The sequence below is a fragment of the Pleurodeles waltl genome, chromosome 12 (genome assembly GCF_031143425.1).
Source record: "Pleurodeles waltl isolate 20211129_DDA chromosome 12, aPleWal1.hap1.20221129, whole genome shotgun sequence".
Lineage (NCBI taxonomy): Eukaryota > Metazoa > Chordata > Amphibia > Caudata > Salamandridae > Pleurodeles > Pleurodeles waltl.
Genome location: NC_090451.1, coordinates 349,894,741 through 349,914,230, shown reverse-complemented (window position 1 = coordinate 349,914,230; position 19,490 = coordinate 349,894,741). Strand labels below are relative to the sequence as shown.

Here is a 19,490-nt window from a genome sequence, read left to right as displayed (position 1 = left end):
CCTGATACTGCTGCCAGGAAGACCTCCACGATTGGGATGAGTTCCTGGTCATGTACTTATGTTTGGTAACAGATGGTGAGTCCTCAGACATTGTGAAGACAGTTTGATGTATCTTCCCTGACCCACCTTGTGACTGTTGCACAAGGTTAGTGGAGTTGGTATACCAGACACCTCCTGAAATACCATATTTGCACATGTGTTTGCTGTATGGTCATGTGTGATAACATGCCAGCTGGTGCTGGAGATGTATGTTGTCTGCCTGTTTCCTCCTCACCTCTGGCCTGACTGCATGTGCTCATCTATCAGTGGAGGGGATGTTAAAGACAGTATGTGTTTGTCTTGTTGTACTAACTAGTTAGTAACCCTGTTTTAGTATGATACATGTGGACTTAACATAATTTTTTATTTATGTCATCCATGCAGGTCAGTGCCCATCAGAAGAAGGGGATTTGGTCTGCCATCATGAAGAAAGTGCAGACCCTGGGGGTTCACAGCCAGTGGAACGCCCACTTTCGGAAGAGGTGGGAGGACCTGAGACACGTAGCCCAGATTACCGCAGAGGCCCAGCTGGGGATGTCCTCCCAACTAGGATGGGGTGCCCATTGGACCATGACGCCTCTAATGGCCCACATTTTGGCAATGGCCTACCCTGAGTTTGAACATTTGAAGGCAGCACAGCAACCACAAGGGGGTAAGTACAGACCTTACTCATGTTTGTCCCTTTACCAGGTGATTGAGTGAAGGAACAGAATGTTGGCTCTGACAATGTGGTAAGTGCAAAGTGTCACAGATCTCCTGTGTACATATTGATGTACCGTAGTCATCTATAGCACTCAGGTGTACACATACAAATTTATTTTGAGGCATGTTACTCAACTAAGTTGTCCCCTCAGTACAATAGCATATTATGGTGCACATATGACTGTGTCATATGTTCACCACTATGCAGCGTTTTCTACTCTTATGGTTGTTAATACCCACCAACAGGTCAATCCTCCCAATGTCATGGTGGTAAGGTGTGTAGGTCATTGATCTCTGTCCTCTGAAATGTCTCCAGATTCTTACCTATGGGCAACATAGAGTCTGACATATTCTATTCATCACTAGTTTTCTAATGATTTCTGATAAGTGACAGCAGCATCTGAGGCTCTGATGTCCATCTGACATGCCACATGACATACAAGATTAACATCTTCACACCTGTTATAAGGTAATCCCCCGTGGTAAGTGAGGGATGTACATAGACATTTGTGAAGACTTATCAGAGCAGACAATATGCATGTTGGATACCATTGAGGCATTCCAACATTTCTATGGGCACACATATATTGTTATCAGAAGCTAGGAATGTTACAACCTTGCTAATGTTCTGTTAGTGGAAAGTGGCCACACAGCATTGTCCCTGTCGTAGGCATAACACATAGGCAATGGTAGACTATTCACAATTACATTCTTGACAGATATGTATCAACATCATGTATCAGTTGAAAGGTTCAGTAATGAATCAACATTGCAAATATTTATGTCTACTTGCTGTTGCTATGAAGTATGTGGCAAATGAGTCCTGGCTGTCTGGGAGCCTAATGTTGGCAATGATACCTATGTGGTGCAGGAGTGGTAGTTCACATACACATGTGAGTAGTAGTGATGTGAATGTATCTGGGCTTGTGGCTTGCATCATGGTAGGTGTACCTGTCACATCACTTTGACCCTGAGAATCCTCCACAGACAGATGTAAGACCTGCCATGTCTGATGTGTGTGTAATGGTGTACCCATTCAGTCAGTGGCCCAGTGATGGACTAATTGCATGATTAGGTAGATCTGATTGTCATCTTTCTGCACAGTATAGTAGTCCATTTGTCAGGTACACTCTTTTTGACATCCTGTGGTTGACTGATGATGTGTTTTTTCAGATGACCAATGACCTAGATGACTTGGTTTACATCGTATTTTCAATCTTTGATACATCACTATTGGTGCATGTGTGTTTGACATGTGTTCTGACTCAATCTTAAATTGAAATGTATGGCAATTTGAGTTGTTACAGGTTTGCATATGTCCATTGTGTATGTGAAACGAAGAAGGTTTGGCATGTCTACAATAGAATTTCTTGCCTTTACTTTACAGCAGGTGTCATAGCCTGGTACATGACATCAGAGTAAAATATTTGTATGTGTTGAGTATGTGTTTTTGATTTGGGATAAGCAATTTCACATTCCTAAACTATTGTTTCATTGATGCTTGACCATGTTGTTGTGGATAGGGAAACTGTATCATGTGGCAAAGTCACCTTCTCATGGTATGGTCAGTGTGACTGGTCAACTTCATTAATGGTATTGTAGTTGTCAGTTAGGTAGCTTAGCTGGTGTTTAACAATGTCCATATTGAGGGGCATACATCATATTTTGTTGTGACATGATGTTGGCACTTTACTGGCACTACCTGGTGGCGTTGGTGAACAGGATGTAATGAGACTTATGTGTACTGTATGATGGAAGTGTTATCTTGGGAATGTGATGACGATACCTGACTTTCTGTTTTTCAGCACCAGCAGGTGAAGGAGACGTGGAACAGCTCAGTGGGGAAGATTCTGGCCACGTGACCTCCAGTCATGAGAACATCAACAGCGAGTGCCCGAGTGGCCACAGGATAGACAAGTTCCAGTACATTTTCTTCTGAATCTTCCTCCAGTAGACACTTCCTAGTGGTGGTGGACCCATCTGGGAGCACCCCAGCACCATCTCTGTCCACCACCCACCCCATTCTATCACCGCCCTCCTTGTCCTTCCCACCCAGTTGGCCGTGCCCACCCATCCAAGAGAATGGGCATCTCCTTTGCAGCAGGCATCTCTGCCTCAGCCCCTGTTAGCTCTGCTGCCCTCAGTGAGGAGGCTATTGACCTTGTGAGTTCGATCTCTGTGGGTCAGTCGACCATCGTGAATGCCATCCAGGGACTGGTAACTCAAATCCAACAAAGCAATGCATTCCTGGAGGGCATTCACGATGCACTGGCAGATCTACAGAGATCATTTCAGGCTCGACACTGTCGGCAGCCAGTCACCCTATGTCTACCGTCCCCTCTCTACCTTTCTCTTCCCAGTCCAAATCCCCCCTTCCCCGACCCCACCAAAGCACAGGAACAGACAGACATGCATCTACCTCAACATCTAAGGGTAGCACAGAGAAACATAAGCACCACAAGACACATCACCGGCATGCACACAGACAACAGCCACCTGCAGCCCCAGCAAGTCATGACCTGCCCTGACACCCTCACTACCCCCAGCATCACAGACACAATACCTGGCACACCTGCAGACACCACACCAACATTCAGTGGTCCAGCCACCACACCTATCCTACCGGCAGACAGCACCCCAGCAGACCATCAAAAATCCACCGTAGTCACTACTCCTGCAGACACCACAACCACTGACATGCCAACATGCAGCACATCCACCATATGTGCAGTCACCACCCCAACAGACAGCTACCCACCCACCACTGTATCCCCAGCACCTCCACCCCCTCTCACCCCAAGAAACATAAACGCCCACACTCACCCACCCAACAGACACCCACCACCCACAAGCACACCTCCCACAAAGACGCACCCAAAACATCCACACTGACACATCATGCAACCATTCCCTCACCCTCCACACCCAAACCCGCTTCTGATGACCGTCCCTGTGTGTCCCAAAAAACTTTCCTTGCCAAGTTTGACCTTTTCCCTATTCCTCCCCCATGACCCCCTCAAAGAACAGTTTCCCTCCCTAAGGACATCCCTTCCACCTCCAAGGCCTCCCCTACCCCCATGCCAACCCCCATGTCCCTCCCCCACCAAAAAGAAGTCCTACCTCCCAAAATGATCCTCCCCCTCCCAAGCCAAAGCCTATACACCCCCTCCCAAGCCTAAGCCCAAACCCCCCCTCCCCAAAACCCCCAAGGATCTCTGAGGTACATGCCTGCCCCTTTATGTCCCTACTTGTGGAGGTTACATGGCAGTCACGAGTCATGTAGGGGCACTCTTTAGTGCATTTGGTACTGTTTTTATACAGCAAAGGACTGGCCTCTGCAGTCTGTGAGGTTGTGTGCAGATCTTTTATCCCCCGGGATAGGGTGTGTTTGTGTGATCGGTATGTGTATGTAGCTGAATTGTTGTTGTCAAGGTGGTGTGTTGTGTTTGTGTTGATATGTTTTTGTGCTGTGTGACTTTGTATGTTTACACTGAGTCTGCGTGTATTGTGCATGGCATAATAGATTTGGTGTACTGTGTGCGTGTGTGATGTGTATTTCGATTGGTAGGTTGTATGATGGTGTAATTGTGTGTGTTTCCTCACAGATGGTTGTATATTGTGTTGTATGTGTGTGGAGTCCCTGGCCAGTGTCGGTTGTGAGTGTTTGACATGTGTTCGTATTTGTGTGATTGTGGTGTTGTTGTTACGACTTCGTATGTTGTATATGAATTTGTGAGGCCTGGTCCTCTGCTGTGTTGCCGTGCATACGTGTGTGTTATTGATGTCTGGTGTGTGTGTGTGTGTGCTAACTGCAGAGTGGGTGCTGTGTTTGCATGGGTTTATTTGCTGCTGTATGTGAGTGTGTGTCTCACTGTACTATTACGTGTGAGTATAGCCCTCGCACCTCCCTCTCTATGTTATGTAACAGTTCAAAAGTATATATTTTACAAATGTAACAAGTGAGTGTGTGTACTTACGGTTGTTGTCTTCCACGTCGGCGATGATTCTGTTGTCTTTCTGTGAGCAGGGGCAGCGGGATGACATCTTGTTGTGGTTCCATGGTGGCTCCGGACGAGTATGGCTTCCTGGAGGACAGTATCTCCTTTAATACTGTTCGTTTCCACCTGGTGTTCCATGGTGGTTCGACTGTGGCGGTTATGTTTGCAGTGTGCAACCTCGTAATGAGTCAGGCGGAAACATGGTCTCTGCCGGACTCTCTGATGGTGGCTCCAATCAAACACTGCGGTCTGTCCGCACTGTCGGTGCCAGTGGTGCCTTAACTCCACTTCATATACCCCAACAGCCTTTTTGCCTCTGCTGGGTGGCAGTCAGATTGAGGAGTTCACCCTTGATTTGCCAGTCTGGGGGAGGCAGAAAGCTCACTAGAACCAAGGATTATTACAAGTTAATAATAATAATAATCATGGGGTGAGGTCAGCATGCCCTGGCATCTGGCCTGACCACCACTAAAGGGCCAAATAGTCTTTCTGCCCTCTAAGGGGGAAGATTGAAGATTAGGGGCTTTATTCCAATCAGTTCCACCGGAGGACAGAAAGCCCACTAGACACCAGGGAATTTGTTTTTGTTATAAAAAAAGAAATAGGGTAGGGACAGCCCACCCAGTCTTCAGGCCATAGGCCACCATAAAGGGCCCAACTGTTTTTCTGCCTCCTGGGTGGGAGCAGAAATCCTAGTAGATACTAGGGAAAATTTGCTTCTTTATATTGGTTGGGGACTGGCTTGCCCTGACATTGGCCAGTACTCTCAGCTCTAAAGCCTTAACAGTTTTTCTGAGCCCCTATGGCATTTTAGAGGATTTACCCTTATTATGCCCTCTAGCACCAGGCCACATCTTGACCCCTTAAAGCCCCAACAGTCTTTCTGTCCTCCTGGGGCCAAGATCATCCCCAAAGCAAGTGAGAGAAAATGTTGATTATTTTGGATGCTATTTTGATGTATGGGCCAATAGATAGGGGCAAATCCCGATTTCCTCTCACTTGTCACAGTGAATGGCTGTGCTATTTGGGCTCCCAGTCACCCTGCGACCAGGGAACTCTACCAGTCCTGGGCATTTTTAAAACCTAGGGATGCAGGGGAATCGAGGCTGATGTATTGCGTGTGGATTCCAGCACACTGTTTTACCCCCAAATGCCCTGCAAATGTCAAAGTAAGGCTCACAAAGCCTATTTTTTTCCATATTGATGTGACAGAATTCTCAGGCACTTCCATATAATAGCCAATATTTTAACACCCTGCTTATCCACACTTCTCCCAATTCACATGCTGCCTTTCTTCTGTGGGTAGGCCTAATTTACGTCATTGGCATGGACTAAATCAATTCATTTTAATTCATGGACTAAACCAATAACTATGTGAAGACCTTATTGACTCCACACTGACTTCACATAGACTAAGGAGAAAATTAGGAGTCTGGTGGTTGGACCATCAGACCGCCATGGTGGCGGCCGGGAGGACGCCACCTAGCCGGCAACCTCCTGACCGACATGTTATGACATCACCGCGTGGCTGGTAGCGCAGTCAGTGCAGCCGGCATTGGCTTCAGCTGAAGGAGCCAACCGACACCAGTGGGTGCACTGTTGCCGTGCACCATGTCGTGCATGGCAGACAGTGCGTGCTGCGATGATCCTGGCAAAGGGGCCCATGCAATGCCAATAACATTGGCAATTGTGGTCTTGGGGCCCCCTGTGGCCCTCCTTCCCTGCCATTCCACTGACCTTTTCATGGAACTGTCCCCACCATGAAAAGGTTGGCGGAAAGGCAGGTCGGAATGTGAATGACAGTGCCACTGCTGGCACTGCCTCCATTTTCCCCAGCTCTCTCAACCGTCGCCACCCCGGTGAGGCAGGAGTTGATGGTGGTCTGACCGCCACCATCCAAATCAGGCAGTCGGACCACCAAGAACGTGGCCAAAGTTGGTAGGGTGGCCTTGGGACTGCCGTACTTGTGATTAACCCCTGTTCTGACTGGTTCCTGTGCTGATTTAGATCCAGCCACACAAATCTGTAACTTTCCCTCACAGAAATGTGTGATTTTAGCCAGAGGTTGTTTGCATGGAATTGTGAGTAAAAGAAGCTAGTGGGATCCTTACAAGTCACAGCACCCTGGACACCCCTGGTGCCTAATTTTCAGAAATGTTTGTGTTTGGTAAGTTTCCCTTCGTGCCAGCCAAGCATGGATCCAAATAATCACTGATGTCTCCATGTTGCATTTTTGGGCATTTCCTGATGTGGTCAATTGGACCAGCCATACAAGTGGTATACTCTTTTTATCAGTTTTATCAATTGAATTTCTCTCCATTTTGGCTTCCAAATATAAGCTAGCTTGCAAGAAAGAACACATTTTGCAAAATGCCATATGAATCAGATGAAAGTATTGGTAATTCCAAAGTTAGAGATGCACAAATTACTGCTATTCCTAAACTCAGTACCCCGGGAACATTTCAGAAATTCTTAGTTTTCCTTTTTAGAGATTGTTAATTTTTAATATTTTGCCAGATGAGCTGATACATGAACGATAAACAATGAAAAAAATGGAAGCTGAATCTCAGTTGTTGGCTCTGGGTACCACATGTTTTAGGACAACCCACAAACCTATGACCTGAAAGATCTGACTAACATAATGGTATATTGTAAATTGGCTATCAGGGCAAGCAATGACAGATGAAAGTGTTGTTAGGTATCTCTATTTTTTTAACTTATTTTAATTGGTTTTTTTTTCAACACTATGGGCCAGATTTAGATCTTGGCGGAGGGGAATACTCTGTCACAAATGTGACAGATATCTCATCTGCCATAGTTCGATTCCATTATATCCTATGGAGATCGTAATACTGCGGACGAGAGATCCGTCACATTTGTGACGGAGTAGCCCATCCACCTAGATCTAAATCAGGCAGACCCTTAGTTTTTAGAAAATAAATTGTATAGTTCCTAATTGAATATTAAAAAAACACTGACATTTTGCTCAATGGCAATCCACAGACCCTGAGTACCTCTAGAATACTAAACATGGGGGAAAAAAGAACGCAAATATGAGCTGGATAACTTTTGTGGAAAAAAGTTATGAAGGCTAAAGTACAAACTGCCATAAACATCAAAAAAGGCCTCAGCATTGGGTGGGGTTGAGGGACCCTCAACAGTTAAGGATTTATTTGGATATTATGGTTCAATGTATTAAAGAGACTATCATGCTTAGTGAGTAACATTGACAAGCCGATGAAAAGGAAGGACAAAGTGCAATATGATGTAACATTATGTGCAAGTATAGATAATGAAGCAAATGGCAAGGTCTTACTTAGCGTAAATGAATTCCCACACAATTGGTTGAGTTAAGTTGTTTAATCCTCTCAACCACCAACCGATCTGGGTAGCAACTAAAAACCACCGACCAACTGACCACTGTAGAACTTCTCTGCCCACAAGGTTCTGTATTACATATATAGATTTCACAACATAGTCCCCATAGCAACAGGGAACCCACAGCATATTTCCCAATAGCAAGTCATTATTTTGATTTACAATACTTTGCATTTAGGAAATTTTGAAAAACACTGCGTTTTGGATATGCAAAATACGATTGATTTGAAACAGGTGGTAACCAGGGGCAAAGTATAAATGCTGTTCAAAACGTCTTTCAGAATGGCTGACAGCATGTTGTAGTGAGGAGGATATTCAGATAGAAAGTGACACATGGCCTGATTTAGAGTTTGGCAGATGGGTTTACTATCAGCTGTATTACAATTTCATTATAGCCTATGAAGATCGTAATACAGCAGGTGGGATATCCGTCACGTTTGTGATGAAGTAATCCGTCTGCCAAACTATAAATGAGACCTTTAGTTTGAACAAACTGATGAAGACGGTTATGTCAGATACAGGTTTACCAAACAGGTCATTTTGAGCCTAATGAATAAAGTAAACCCTGTATTAACCACAGAGGTGTTAGAAATAGGGGTGCAGTATATGCTGGAGCGCCCCTGAAATAACCATACTTGAGTTTAGAATGTGAATGAGCAATGAAGATGCCTTTAAATATTATTTCTATCTTGTCACTGTTCAAAGACAGAGGTCCAATGTCAGGCTATGTCTTCTGACAAATTGCTGCTTATTATTTTAACATGTGGACTGGTGTTTACTTTTTCATCTCTGACTCCAACGTTAGAGGATTATGCAAAGAAAACTATCTAACAGTCTTGCTGGGGTACAGAGAGTGTGGAAAAAATGGCTTTGGGATGTCAGTTTTTTCCTAACACACAAAAAAGGTAAATATATGTAAATGAACAGTGCACACGTTTCAAAATATGCCATCAGTTGGAAAAGCAAAATGAAGCACATTTTTTGTAATTCTGAAGTGTGACAGGAGCAAAGATTTTAATACAGTCAAAACAAATCAAGACATATTACCTGATTATATTTGTTGAAACCCTATTTCCACACATAGGCCCTCATTCCAACCCTGGCGGTCTATGACCGCCAGGGTGGATGTCGCTGGAAGCACCGCCAACAGGCTGGCGGTGCTTCATTTGGCATTCCGACCGCGGCTGTAAAGCCGCGGTCACCCAGCCGGGTCTGGCGGTTTCCCGCCGGATTACCCCCGGCTGGGAGAATCCTCCATGGGGATTCCGACCCCCTTCCCGCCAGCCTGTTTCTGGCGGACGGGAACGGGTGTTGTGGGGCCCCTGGGGGCCCCTGCACTGCCCATGCCACTGGCATGGGCAGTGCAGGGGCCCCCTAACAAGGCCCCAGCATGATTTTCACTGTCTGCATAGCAGACAGTGAAAATCGCGACGGGTGCAACTGCACCCCTGCAACACCGCCGGCTCCATTCGGAGCCGGCTTCAATGTTGCAGGGACTTTCCCGCTGGGCCGGCGGGCGGTCCCTTGGCGGGCGCCCGCCGGCCCAGCGGGAAAGTCTGAATGGCCTCCGCGGTCTTTTGACCGCAGAGCGGCCAAGTGGCGGTTCCCGCCAGGCGGGCGGCGCCCGCCGGGGTTAGAATGACCCCCATAGTTAGTAAGCTATACAGTTTTATCAATAAAACTGCATCTCAGTTTGAATTCCTTTGCCAGTTTAATGCAAAATGTGCTGTCTATAAACAAACGTGTGCTACCACACCATGCCAATAGTACTATATTACCACACCATGCTAATAGTAATATATTTGCAACAGTGTACTTCAAAATGCACCACTGTCTGCATACCACACCTTTGCCACTCTTCTTCTGAATGGACATGGCTCATTTACTGTAAAAGTTCTTTGTGAAATTGTGGACTTTTTATAGTCCCTATGGCTTCAGTGATGTAACATTGATGGCAGCACCCCACTCTGAAAATTGTTCCCACACCACAAATTAGGCAGGTCTACCCACCGCAGTGTATCAACATCTACACATATTCAGGTATTGTGTAGTTTATGCCTTCTTACTTTTGTAGCTACCAAGGCACTGTGGCTGTGCAGGTGGAATTTCGCAAAGTACTTTATTAAGGGTTTTCAGGAGTTTTCTAGAAGCAATTAATTTCCACATTTCTTTCTGTAGCACGCCTTCAGAGTTAGAAAATATAAAAATTTTATTTTATGCAGTAGAACATTTCTGACAAGTCCTTAGTTGTGTAGGTGTTACTCATATTTTAATTTGCACACCCTCTGACGCAGAGTATGTGTGTCATAACCATAAAAGCCAACTTTCAATAAACATACAAGTAGCATGTATGTAATGCAAAACTTCTGACCACAGACCTAGATGCATGATACCCTGGAGGCACTCATGACTCCTATATATTTATTTACTATGGACTATATGAGTGGCTAACCAGAGGAGAGTTTGGAAATGACTGGTTGCTAGATAATTGTATTAAAATGAATAGGGCATATCTTTTAGGTGATAGTGCATACTCCTTAGGGCATTGGTTAAGGTATCTATATATACAGCCTAGAACAGCCTGAAACCCCTAGACAAATGATATACAATGCTGCCCACAGACACACAAGGAGCATTCTAGAGACAATGTTTGGACTTCTTAAAGGCAGATTCAGATGTCTCCATAAAAGTGGGGGTGCCCTTGAGATTGGCCTTACATTGTGCTGTAAAATATAGCCACACATACTATGCTACCAAACGTAGCTCTGCATAAAAGCCTACCCATGGGTGCTGCAGGAGCTACAGAAGGGCATGTACAATGAGATGATGTACTTATTTGTAAGGAAAATACATTTTTTTTTTTACAAATCTAAATAAAAACAAAAATAAAAACATTCTGTTCAGTAAACAAAAATCCTATGAGCTTGTCCACTACATTTTGTCCTTGTCCTTTGGAAGATGAGCTGCTGCAATCAGACACAGTTTGAAAACTAGGGGTATTCTTTGACAATAAGTTATCTCTGGAGAATCATGTGACCAAACGGCTGGCACATGCTGTGCGCTCCTATGTGGCCTTAGGAAGGTACTACCTCTGTTACCTACCCAAGCTAGAATGCTTGTAATGCGCAGTGTTATACTTAGTCGACTGCATTATTGTAATGCCTTGTTGCTGGGAGCTCCGGAGTATTTGTGTAAGAGGTTGTTTAGAGTCTAAGTGGCAGCTGCCAAGCATGCTTTAAACAGACCACGCAGATCCTCTGCAACCAATGCCTTGAGGGAGCTGCACTGGCTGCCCCTGAGGCAGAGAATTTTGTTTAACACCATGTGCATTGTTGTTAAAACGCTTGCAGGGTTCAGGTCCCTTACTCTTACAATAAAGACTGACGGTATACATCTCAGGACGACATCTTTGTTCCAGCACAGCGAATTTAGTCTGTATTAACAAGTTTTAGATATGGAGGATGAGCATTCTCAACCAAGGTGGCCCAAGCATGGAATAAGTTGCCACCATTTCTCAGGTCAGTAAAAGACCTGTTTCAATTTAGGAAGACCTTGAAAACCTGGTTTTTCCTTAAACAATAATGTCCTGTGTATCATTTTAGTAGCTATGTCGCTACTTTAGCTATCCCTCTTATATGTGTATCAGTGCCAGAATGCCAGTTTGGTGATAGCCACGCTCAATAGATAACATAAATAAAATTAAATAAATAAATAAAAAAACATAACTCAAGATATGTGATGCACGCTACTCAAAAGTATTCTGTTTGTTTTCAGACTATGATAAAGATGGACACAATGTACATTATAATTTTTTTTAATCACGGGCATGGCCAGGCTGGCTGGCAAGATAGCCGTCACTGTGTGAGGCTCTGCCGGGCTTTGGGCCTAATTTTTATAATTCTCCTTCTGAAGCGGCTGTCCGCACGCAAAACTTGCTTAGAGGCCCCTCGGAGCCTTGAGTGCTGCTTTCTATCTAGGCGGTGGGTCCCGGTGTGGGCCGCTTGCTGTGCTTTCCTCCGGCTCGGGATAGACGGGCCTTGCCACCAGGGTGCGGCCTGAGGCCCTGGTGGCCGCCCCGTCTCCTGGTCTTGTGGCCCTTGCTGGTGGGCCCTGCGGAACGACGCTGCTGCCCACTGTGCTAGTGTCTGTTGGAGGGTGGCGTTTGAGCCCTCCCCCGAGGCGTGATCGGCGGTCGATCGGACCGCGGCCTTGCCATCGCTGAGGCGCCGGAGCGCCGCGGATCTTGGTCGGAGTGCCTGGAGGGGCCGGCCGGAGGAGTGCGTCCGGGACTGGTCTCCTGGGAGCTGGGCACTTGCGGTGCGGGCCGGGGCCGAGGATCTCCGGAACGTTCCTGGGCCTGGCCGCGCTGGATGAGATCTGTCAGCTAGCTGTCTCCCCGAGTGGCTGGAGAGCGGGTAGACGGCTTGCGGGGTTCCTTTTGTGGGTTGGTGGCAGCGTGAGTATGCTGCTGTGTGGGCTCGGCGCCTGGCTCTGCAAGCTGGGTGGCCATCGCCGGTCAGATCGGACCGGAGGACTTCATCGGCGCTGATGGGACAGTGGAATCCTTTTTGGCCACGGGATTCCTCGGCTTGCTTACGGACCTGTTGTGGGCAGTTTGGTGCAGTTGAGAGAGGGATGTGTAAAGGGTGTCCCTGGCTGCTGGACGTCGGGCTGTTCATGAGGTTGCCCCATCTGCAGACCTCTGTGTGAGCCCTAGCTGTAAATTATTGGCTGGGGCTTGGATACCCCAGGCAGGCATGATTGGTGGGCCTGTGCTACGGACCGGAGGCCCGTTTTTGCTTGCCGGGATCGTGCCGTTCGGTTCTCCGGAGCTCCCGAGGTGGCCTTTTGGCGTGAGGATTTCCCGGGCTGACCACCTTTTGGACCTGTCGAGGGCAGCACAGATTCCCTTGGTGCCTGGCAGCTGCTGACATTGGCAAAGCCGAGCAAAGACAGTCTAAGCTCACCTTCAATGGTGGGAAGAAGAGAGGTGGCACTTATGCCTTTCTGCGCGTAGATGAGCATGTTGAGGAGGGGAGCCCGGATGCCTCGGTCAAGGCTATGTTCCTGGACCTTAAGATCAGTCTTGCAGGCATTGACACAAAGCTTGATCACATGACTGAGCAGCTGGACCGGATTAAGGCCAGGGTGGATGATCACGACTCCAGATTTGATCACTTGGAGTCGCGGACATCCGATCTGGAGGACCAATGTAATGGTGAAAGAGAACAATTACTTCAAATGGAGCGAGTATTGGAAGTTATACGCAATAAAAATGAAGATTTGGAGGCGCGGTCCCGCCGCAACAACATCCGTATAATTGGTTTACCGGAGTCTACGGATATGGGCCGAATGGAGGATTTTGTGGAAGGCATGCTCTTTGGCCTCTTCCCTGGAGAACTCTCCTGGCTGCTGGTGGTTGAGAGGGCTCATAGGTCCCTGGGACCTCGGCCCCCACCTGGTACTCCTCTGCATTCCATAATTGTCTGCCTGCTGAATTATCGTGATAGGGGTGCTCTCCTCAAGCTGGCCAGGGTGCGGAGACCCTGGTATTTAAGAACACTGAACATAACTTTTTTCCGGACTATACCCCTGGTGTGCAAGCTGCACGTCGTGTCTTTTTGCCGATTAAGCGAACGCTGAGCCAGACAGGTGCTAGATTTTCTCTTCTATACCCTGCCAAACTAAAGGTGCAGCATGGGGGAAAGCTGCTCTTCTTTACAGACCTGAAGCTGGCGGCCAAATTTGCCAAAATGGTACCCACGCGGCCGGAGGTTTCGGGCCCGGACGGTTCTGGGTCTGATCGCTCAGTCTTGAGTGACAATGACTGATTGGCATGGTGCTGTAGGCCGGGAATGCTTTAACGTGATTGTTGGGTGGTTTACATGATGTGCTTCTTGTACTTTCGGCCGCTCTGCTGTACAGTTTTTCTGTTTGGCACTTTGCCCTCCTTCCCCAGTCCTGTTTGGGATGGATGGCCTGGTACTCGCCCTTTGGATGAGTCCTTATTCCATTCTATTTGTTATGAATGGGTCTCTTGTTGCTCTGGGGGGTGGGACTTCTGCTCTGACCCGTTTAGGGGGTCAGCGTGGGTGGGGGTTAGGGCTGTTAATGTTCTGTTTTTTTCTTCCCCCTTTTCTTCTCCACTTTCTCTTTCCTTACTTGTTTGCTGCTGGCAGGCAGGTTGAGCCATTGTGGACGCGCAATATTCTTGTTGGGAAGTTGCGATGGAGTCGAGAAATGTGACAACAGTTCGTTGTCTTACCTGGAACGTGCGTGGCTTGAATGATGGACGAAAGGTGCGTCTCATGTCTGCTTATGTCAAATGCCATGAAATTGATATATGCATGCTACAGGAGACTCATTTAGTGGCTTCTATGCAAGGTAGGCTGAAGGCTGGCTGGATTGGTGAATGCCACTGCTCGGTGTTCTCGCGCTATGCTCGTAGTGTGGCAATATTGCTGCGTAAGGGGTTTCAGTGGTGCACTCAGAAGGTTTTAGCTGATCCTAATGGCAGATACCTCTTGTTAAGCGGCACTTTGCTGGATAGAACCTGTAGGCTCGTCTCAGTTAATGGTCCTAACACGGATGACCCTGAGTTCTCCGCGAGGTGTGGCGCTTGGTAGAGTCGCTGGGTAGCGGTGCCGTGATTTGCGGTGGGGATTTTAACGTGATTTTGGACCCGGCGGCAGATCGTAAAAGTTTGGCCAGGGTGCAGCACGTTATGGCGGCAAAGGCACTGATGTCGGTGATGGCTGAGGGTGCTTTGGTGGATCTGTGGAGGGCGAAACACGGAGCCGCAAGAGAGAGCACGTGTGTTAACTATGTCCATAGCAGCTGGTCCCGCATTGATCGGCTGGGTACAAGAGACGTGGAGCTCTGGACGCAGTCGGTGGATCATATGGCTAGCACCTTATCGGATCACTCGCCGGTGAAGTTAGTGCCGGCGGTGCCCTGTGGGTTGGAGCGCACATTTATGTGGATGCTGCCGCATGGGGTGCTTCGGGACAGGGCATTCCGTGAGGAGGTTCGCAAGGCCATAATTCACTTCTTTGCCGAGAATTGTGGGTCTGTGAGCTCCGCCGGTACTTTATGGGAGGCTTTTAAGGTGGTAATTCATGGTATGTGCCTCTTGAAACAACATGGTGTATTGAAGACGTTGCGCTGGGAACTGGCAGATCTGGAGGGGAAGATAGCGGATTTAGAGCAGAGCTTGGTGGGGGACTGGTCGGGCACAGTGCTTGCGGCTCTGTGGAGTGCTGTGTCTTTGGATGAGGAGGCCTCTCTCTGGGAGATTTGCTTTCTGGGTAAGTTTGCCAGGGTGAGGCGATAAGGAGGGGGGAGAGGGCCGGACATACGTTGGCGAGCATGCTGCATAGGCCAGGGGTCAGCAATTATGTTATGGAAATAGGCAGTGCAGAGGGCAAACGTGTGGCTGGGACTACGGGAGTAATGCAGGTTTTTACCAATTTTGTTTGCGAGTTTGTACGCCGAACCTTTCGGGCTAGATGCTGCTGCGGCCCAGGCTTACTTCTCGGAGATTGCTCTACTCTGGTTTGATGATGCGCACGGTTCTTATTTTGATGCCCCCTTTTCGGTAGAGGAGGCTAACTGCTGCGATTCGTAGTCTGCCCGGAGACAGGTCCCCTGGGCTGGATGGCTTGACTCCCACGTTTTACAAGGAGTACTCTAATATTCTTGCTCCTCATCTCTTGGAGGTATATGCGGAGTCTATGGAGACTGGGATCCTTCCCGCCTCCCTCCAAGAGGCCTTGATTGTTACGATATTCAAACCTGGCAAGGACCCATATTGCTGTGACTCGTATTGCCTGCTCTCTATGATCAACATTGATAATAAAATCTTGGCCAAGATGATTGCGGCGCAGTTACAGCCGCTGCTCCTGAAGTTCATGCTACCGGATCTGTCCGGGCTTGTGCCTGGCAGATCCACATCTCATAATTTGTGCACGTTCTTTGCGGTCGCTGGTTCTATCGAGGCCGAGGAAGATGGGGCGGTGGTGTTTTTGGATGCTACTAAGGCTTTTGACTCGTTGGCTTAGGAGTACATGTTTGCGTTGTTTGCAAGAGTGGGACTGAGTGCGCGCTATGTGAAATTGATCCGCTTGCTGTATTCGGCCCCCACCGCCAGACTGCGCTTAAACGGGAATATTTTGGAACCTTTCCCAGTAGCTCGGGGACTCGCCAGGGGTGCCCTTTGTCCTCATTACTCTTCGCTGTCGCGATGGAACCCCTTGCGGCGTGGCTGAGACAACACCATAATGGCAAGGGCCTGCCGTTCCGGCAGCGGCCTATGTTAATATCCATGTACCCTGATGATATTGCGCTGTACATTCGCAAGCCGCGTAAGAATCTTGATGTTCTGTTGGATGAAATAGTGCGCTTTGGCACCTTTTCTGGGATTGAGATTAATTGGTCCAAGTCAGTGGTGATGCCTTTGTCTGCGGGTGTGGCGGACTTCCCTTCCTGGTACCCAATCGGATGGTCGAGTGGCCCAGTACGATACCTGGGGGTTTGGTTGAGCTTTGATGTGGAGGCTCTCTGGTTTGCCAACTATTGTAAGGCTATATCGTGGTTGGAGGATAAAGTCGAGGCGTGGCGCTCGCTGCTGCTCTCGCTTATCAAGCGTATTGTTATTGCAAAAATGGTGGTATTGCCAAAATTCCTGTACCTGTTTGTAAACCTTCCTCTTCTTCTTCCGGTGAGCTTTCTGCTGCGTCTTCGCTCTGCTCTGATATGTTTGGTTTGGGCCGGCGGGCGGCCTAGAATTGCCTGGGAGAAGCTGACATTACCATTTGAGCTGGGTGGCCTTGCCGCCCCTCACCTGGAGCTTTATTATTACTGTGCTCAGGGTCACTTTGCGTATTATTGGCTGCTACTTACCACATCTCGCACCTGAGAGTGATGCGGTGTGGCCGGATGGCTTGCCCTGTGTCCTTGGAAATCCCTCCTGGCCTGGGACGCGGGGAGTTGACACCGTGATGTGTACCGCTCGAGCTTGGACTGCTTTGATGCATCGCTCCGGAGTGAGTGCACCCTTTGCCCCCTCAATGCCGGTTCTCTCTGTTGCGGATGTTGGGATGTTTCGCGATGTGAGGGTGCACGACTTCCTTCACGATTCAAATCTAACTGAATTGGGAGACTAGTTTGTGGATGGTCGACTGATCTCCCCTGGGGATGCGCTTGGTGACTGACAAGCTACTGCACTGCAGTGGTTGTATGTGCTACATGTCTGCACTATGCTGCGTGCTCGCGTCTCTTGCCTTCCAGAGATTCCATTGGTGTGTCAGGCTTTGGAGGTGCTGTGCCCCGCTCAGTCACCGTGTAAGCTCATTACTAAATTGTATAATTGTATGCAGGATCAGCAAAGTGGCACCAGAATGTCTGCTAGAGCTCGCTGGGAGGCGGATGTTGGAGAGACCATATCTGAGAAGGTGTGGCGGAGATGCTGTGCGCACATGAGAGTTTTTTCCCCTATATAGGTTGCGTCTGATTCATTTCAAGTTTCTGCATTGCCTATACTATACCCCACACGGCCTATGCTCTATGGGCCTGCGCGCAGATGCGAGCTGTGAACGGTGTCGCGCCCCTGATGCTGGCTTTCTCCATCTCGCGTGGGATTGCGCTGAAATGCATGACTTTTGGACGGAGGTAATACATATGATTGAGGAGATGACTGGTTTGGAGCTGCCCCTTTCTCTTCGATTAGCGCTGCTTGGATGTGTTGATGAGGTGCGGCTGACCTATTGGAGACTGGTGGGCCTGCTCCTCCTGTTGGCTAGGTGCAGGGTTGCAATGTGCTGGGGTCGGGGTCAGGCCCCCTGTGGATCTGATTGGCTGTGCGACGCCTCCTTTTGCCAAGAGCAATTGATGATTTTCTGGGAGTTAGCTCCTGAGGGGTCCCGGCCAAGGGATATATGAGCTCCACTGCACTCCTTTTTGGAGGCCTTATAGTGTGGCTGTGTATGTATCATATGTCTGCCTACGCGCAGAGTGGCTTTGATTGCCATCGCTCCTCTCCTGTGATGTGACCACTGTGTGAAGTTGGTTGGCTGTGGTGCGCCCCTGCGTCCCTTCTCTGTCTGCCTTTCCTCTTTCCCTTTCTTACCTTGTTGGTTCTGTACTAGGTTCCTAGCCCTATGAACGCTTTGTTTCATGGCTCTCGTCCCTGGATTTATGTTTTGTAATGTACACATTGCTGCGGTTGGGGCTCTTCCGGTGGCGCTGGATGACTCTGATGTAATGCGTTAGCAGGGATTAATGCCCGGGTACTCGGGCGGGGACCGAATCCTTCATTGCCTTTACTTTCTTGTTCTGCTGGCTTGTCTTTTGTTGGCATTTGTTGTATGTTTACCTTTATATAACAATAAATAAATACATTTAAAAAAAAAATCCTCAAAAATGTGTTCTTTCATTTTCAATAATAAAATTCTGCATTATTGCAATGCAAGGCGTTTCAAAGTTTATGTCACGATTTATGCCTAACTAACCTTCATTATCTGATGCAGGGAGAGAAGTATCAATAGTAGATACTCTAGAGATGGCTTCTGGTTACTCCACTGGCATTTATTCTGTCCTGTATCCAGGTCCATTTTTGTTTTCTGTAGACTCCGGGAGAGACAGGGAAGCCTTCCCAAAGAGCATAGCATGTTCTCACCCACTCTTCCACCAGAATCTCCAGATCTGCATAATTAAATTTGTGTTTCCTCATCTTTACCATCTCCTCCTGTGGGTCCTGGCTTGACATCTTCAGTGTTGAATGCGGTAGGCTGGAAGGCAACCGATGATTGTGCTCTGCTGCTCACAGGAAATTTGTGCTCTGCTGTTCACAGGAAATACACTTCCTGAATAGAGTGTTGTTTTCATGTCCTCCAGGTACCACACTCTCAATTTTAAAATATTGAATCATAACAAATCGCTATTTTCAAAAAGTAAAGTTACATAGATCATCTTTTTCATTTCCTGTTCTGCATATCGCTCTGAGCCACAATTTAGGAATGAGTTAATTTGGTTTTCTCAAAGCAGGCCCTAAATAAAGTCTGACAAAAACACTGCTAACTCCCTATTAGGAAGGGAGTTCACATTAGGATCGTTGTTGACCTGATTTTCTTAGTTGATTATTCAATCACGCCTTAAATGACAAAAATTAAATGACATATCAGCAATAGTTGTGTTATTATGTTGTTTAACCTTGAATTTGTCAGTCTCTACGATTTCTACAATGTTGCAAAAAATGCATGTTCTTCAGACTGAAGCTGATTCTGTTTGCCTTATACTGTAATACAAAGATTTTGGCCGATTCTTTACACCAGTGCAACGTTTACCATAATTGCTCTAGTAGTACTTGTTGGCTTT

General features: G+C 47.6%; 1 protein-coding gene across 2 annotated transcripts in view; it reads left to right on the top strand.

Annotated features, from left to right (window-relative positions):
* LOC138267525 (cysteine-rich secretory protein 2-like) overlaps positions 1 to 19,490 on the top strand; it is a 183,936-nt gene that overhangs the window by 57,878 nt on the left and 106,568 nt on the right. The gene's annotated exons all lie outside the window — the stretch shown is intronic.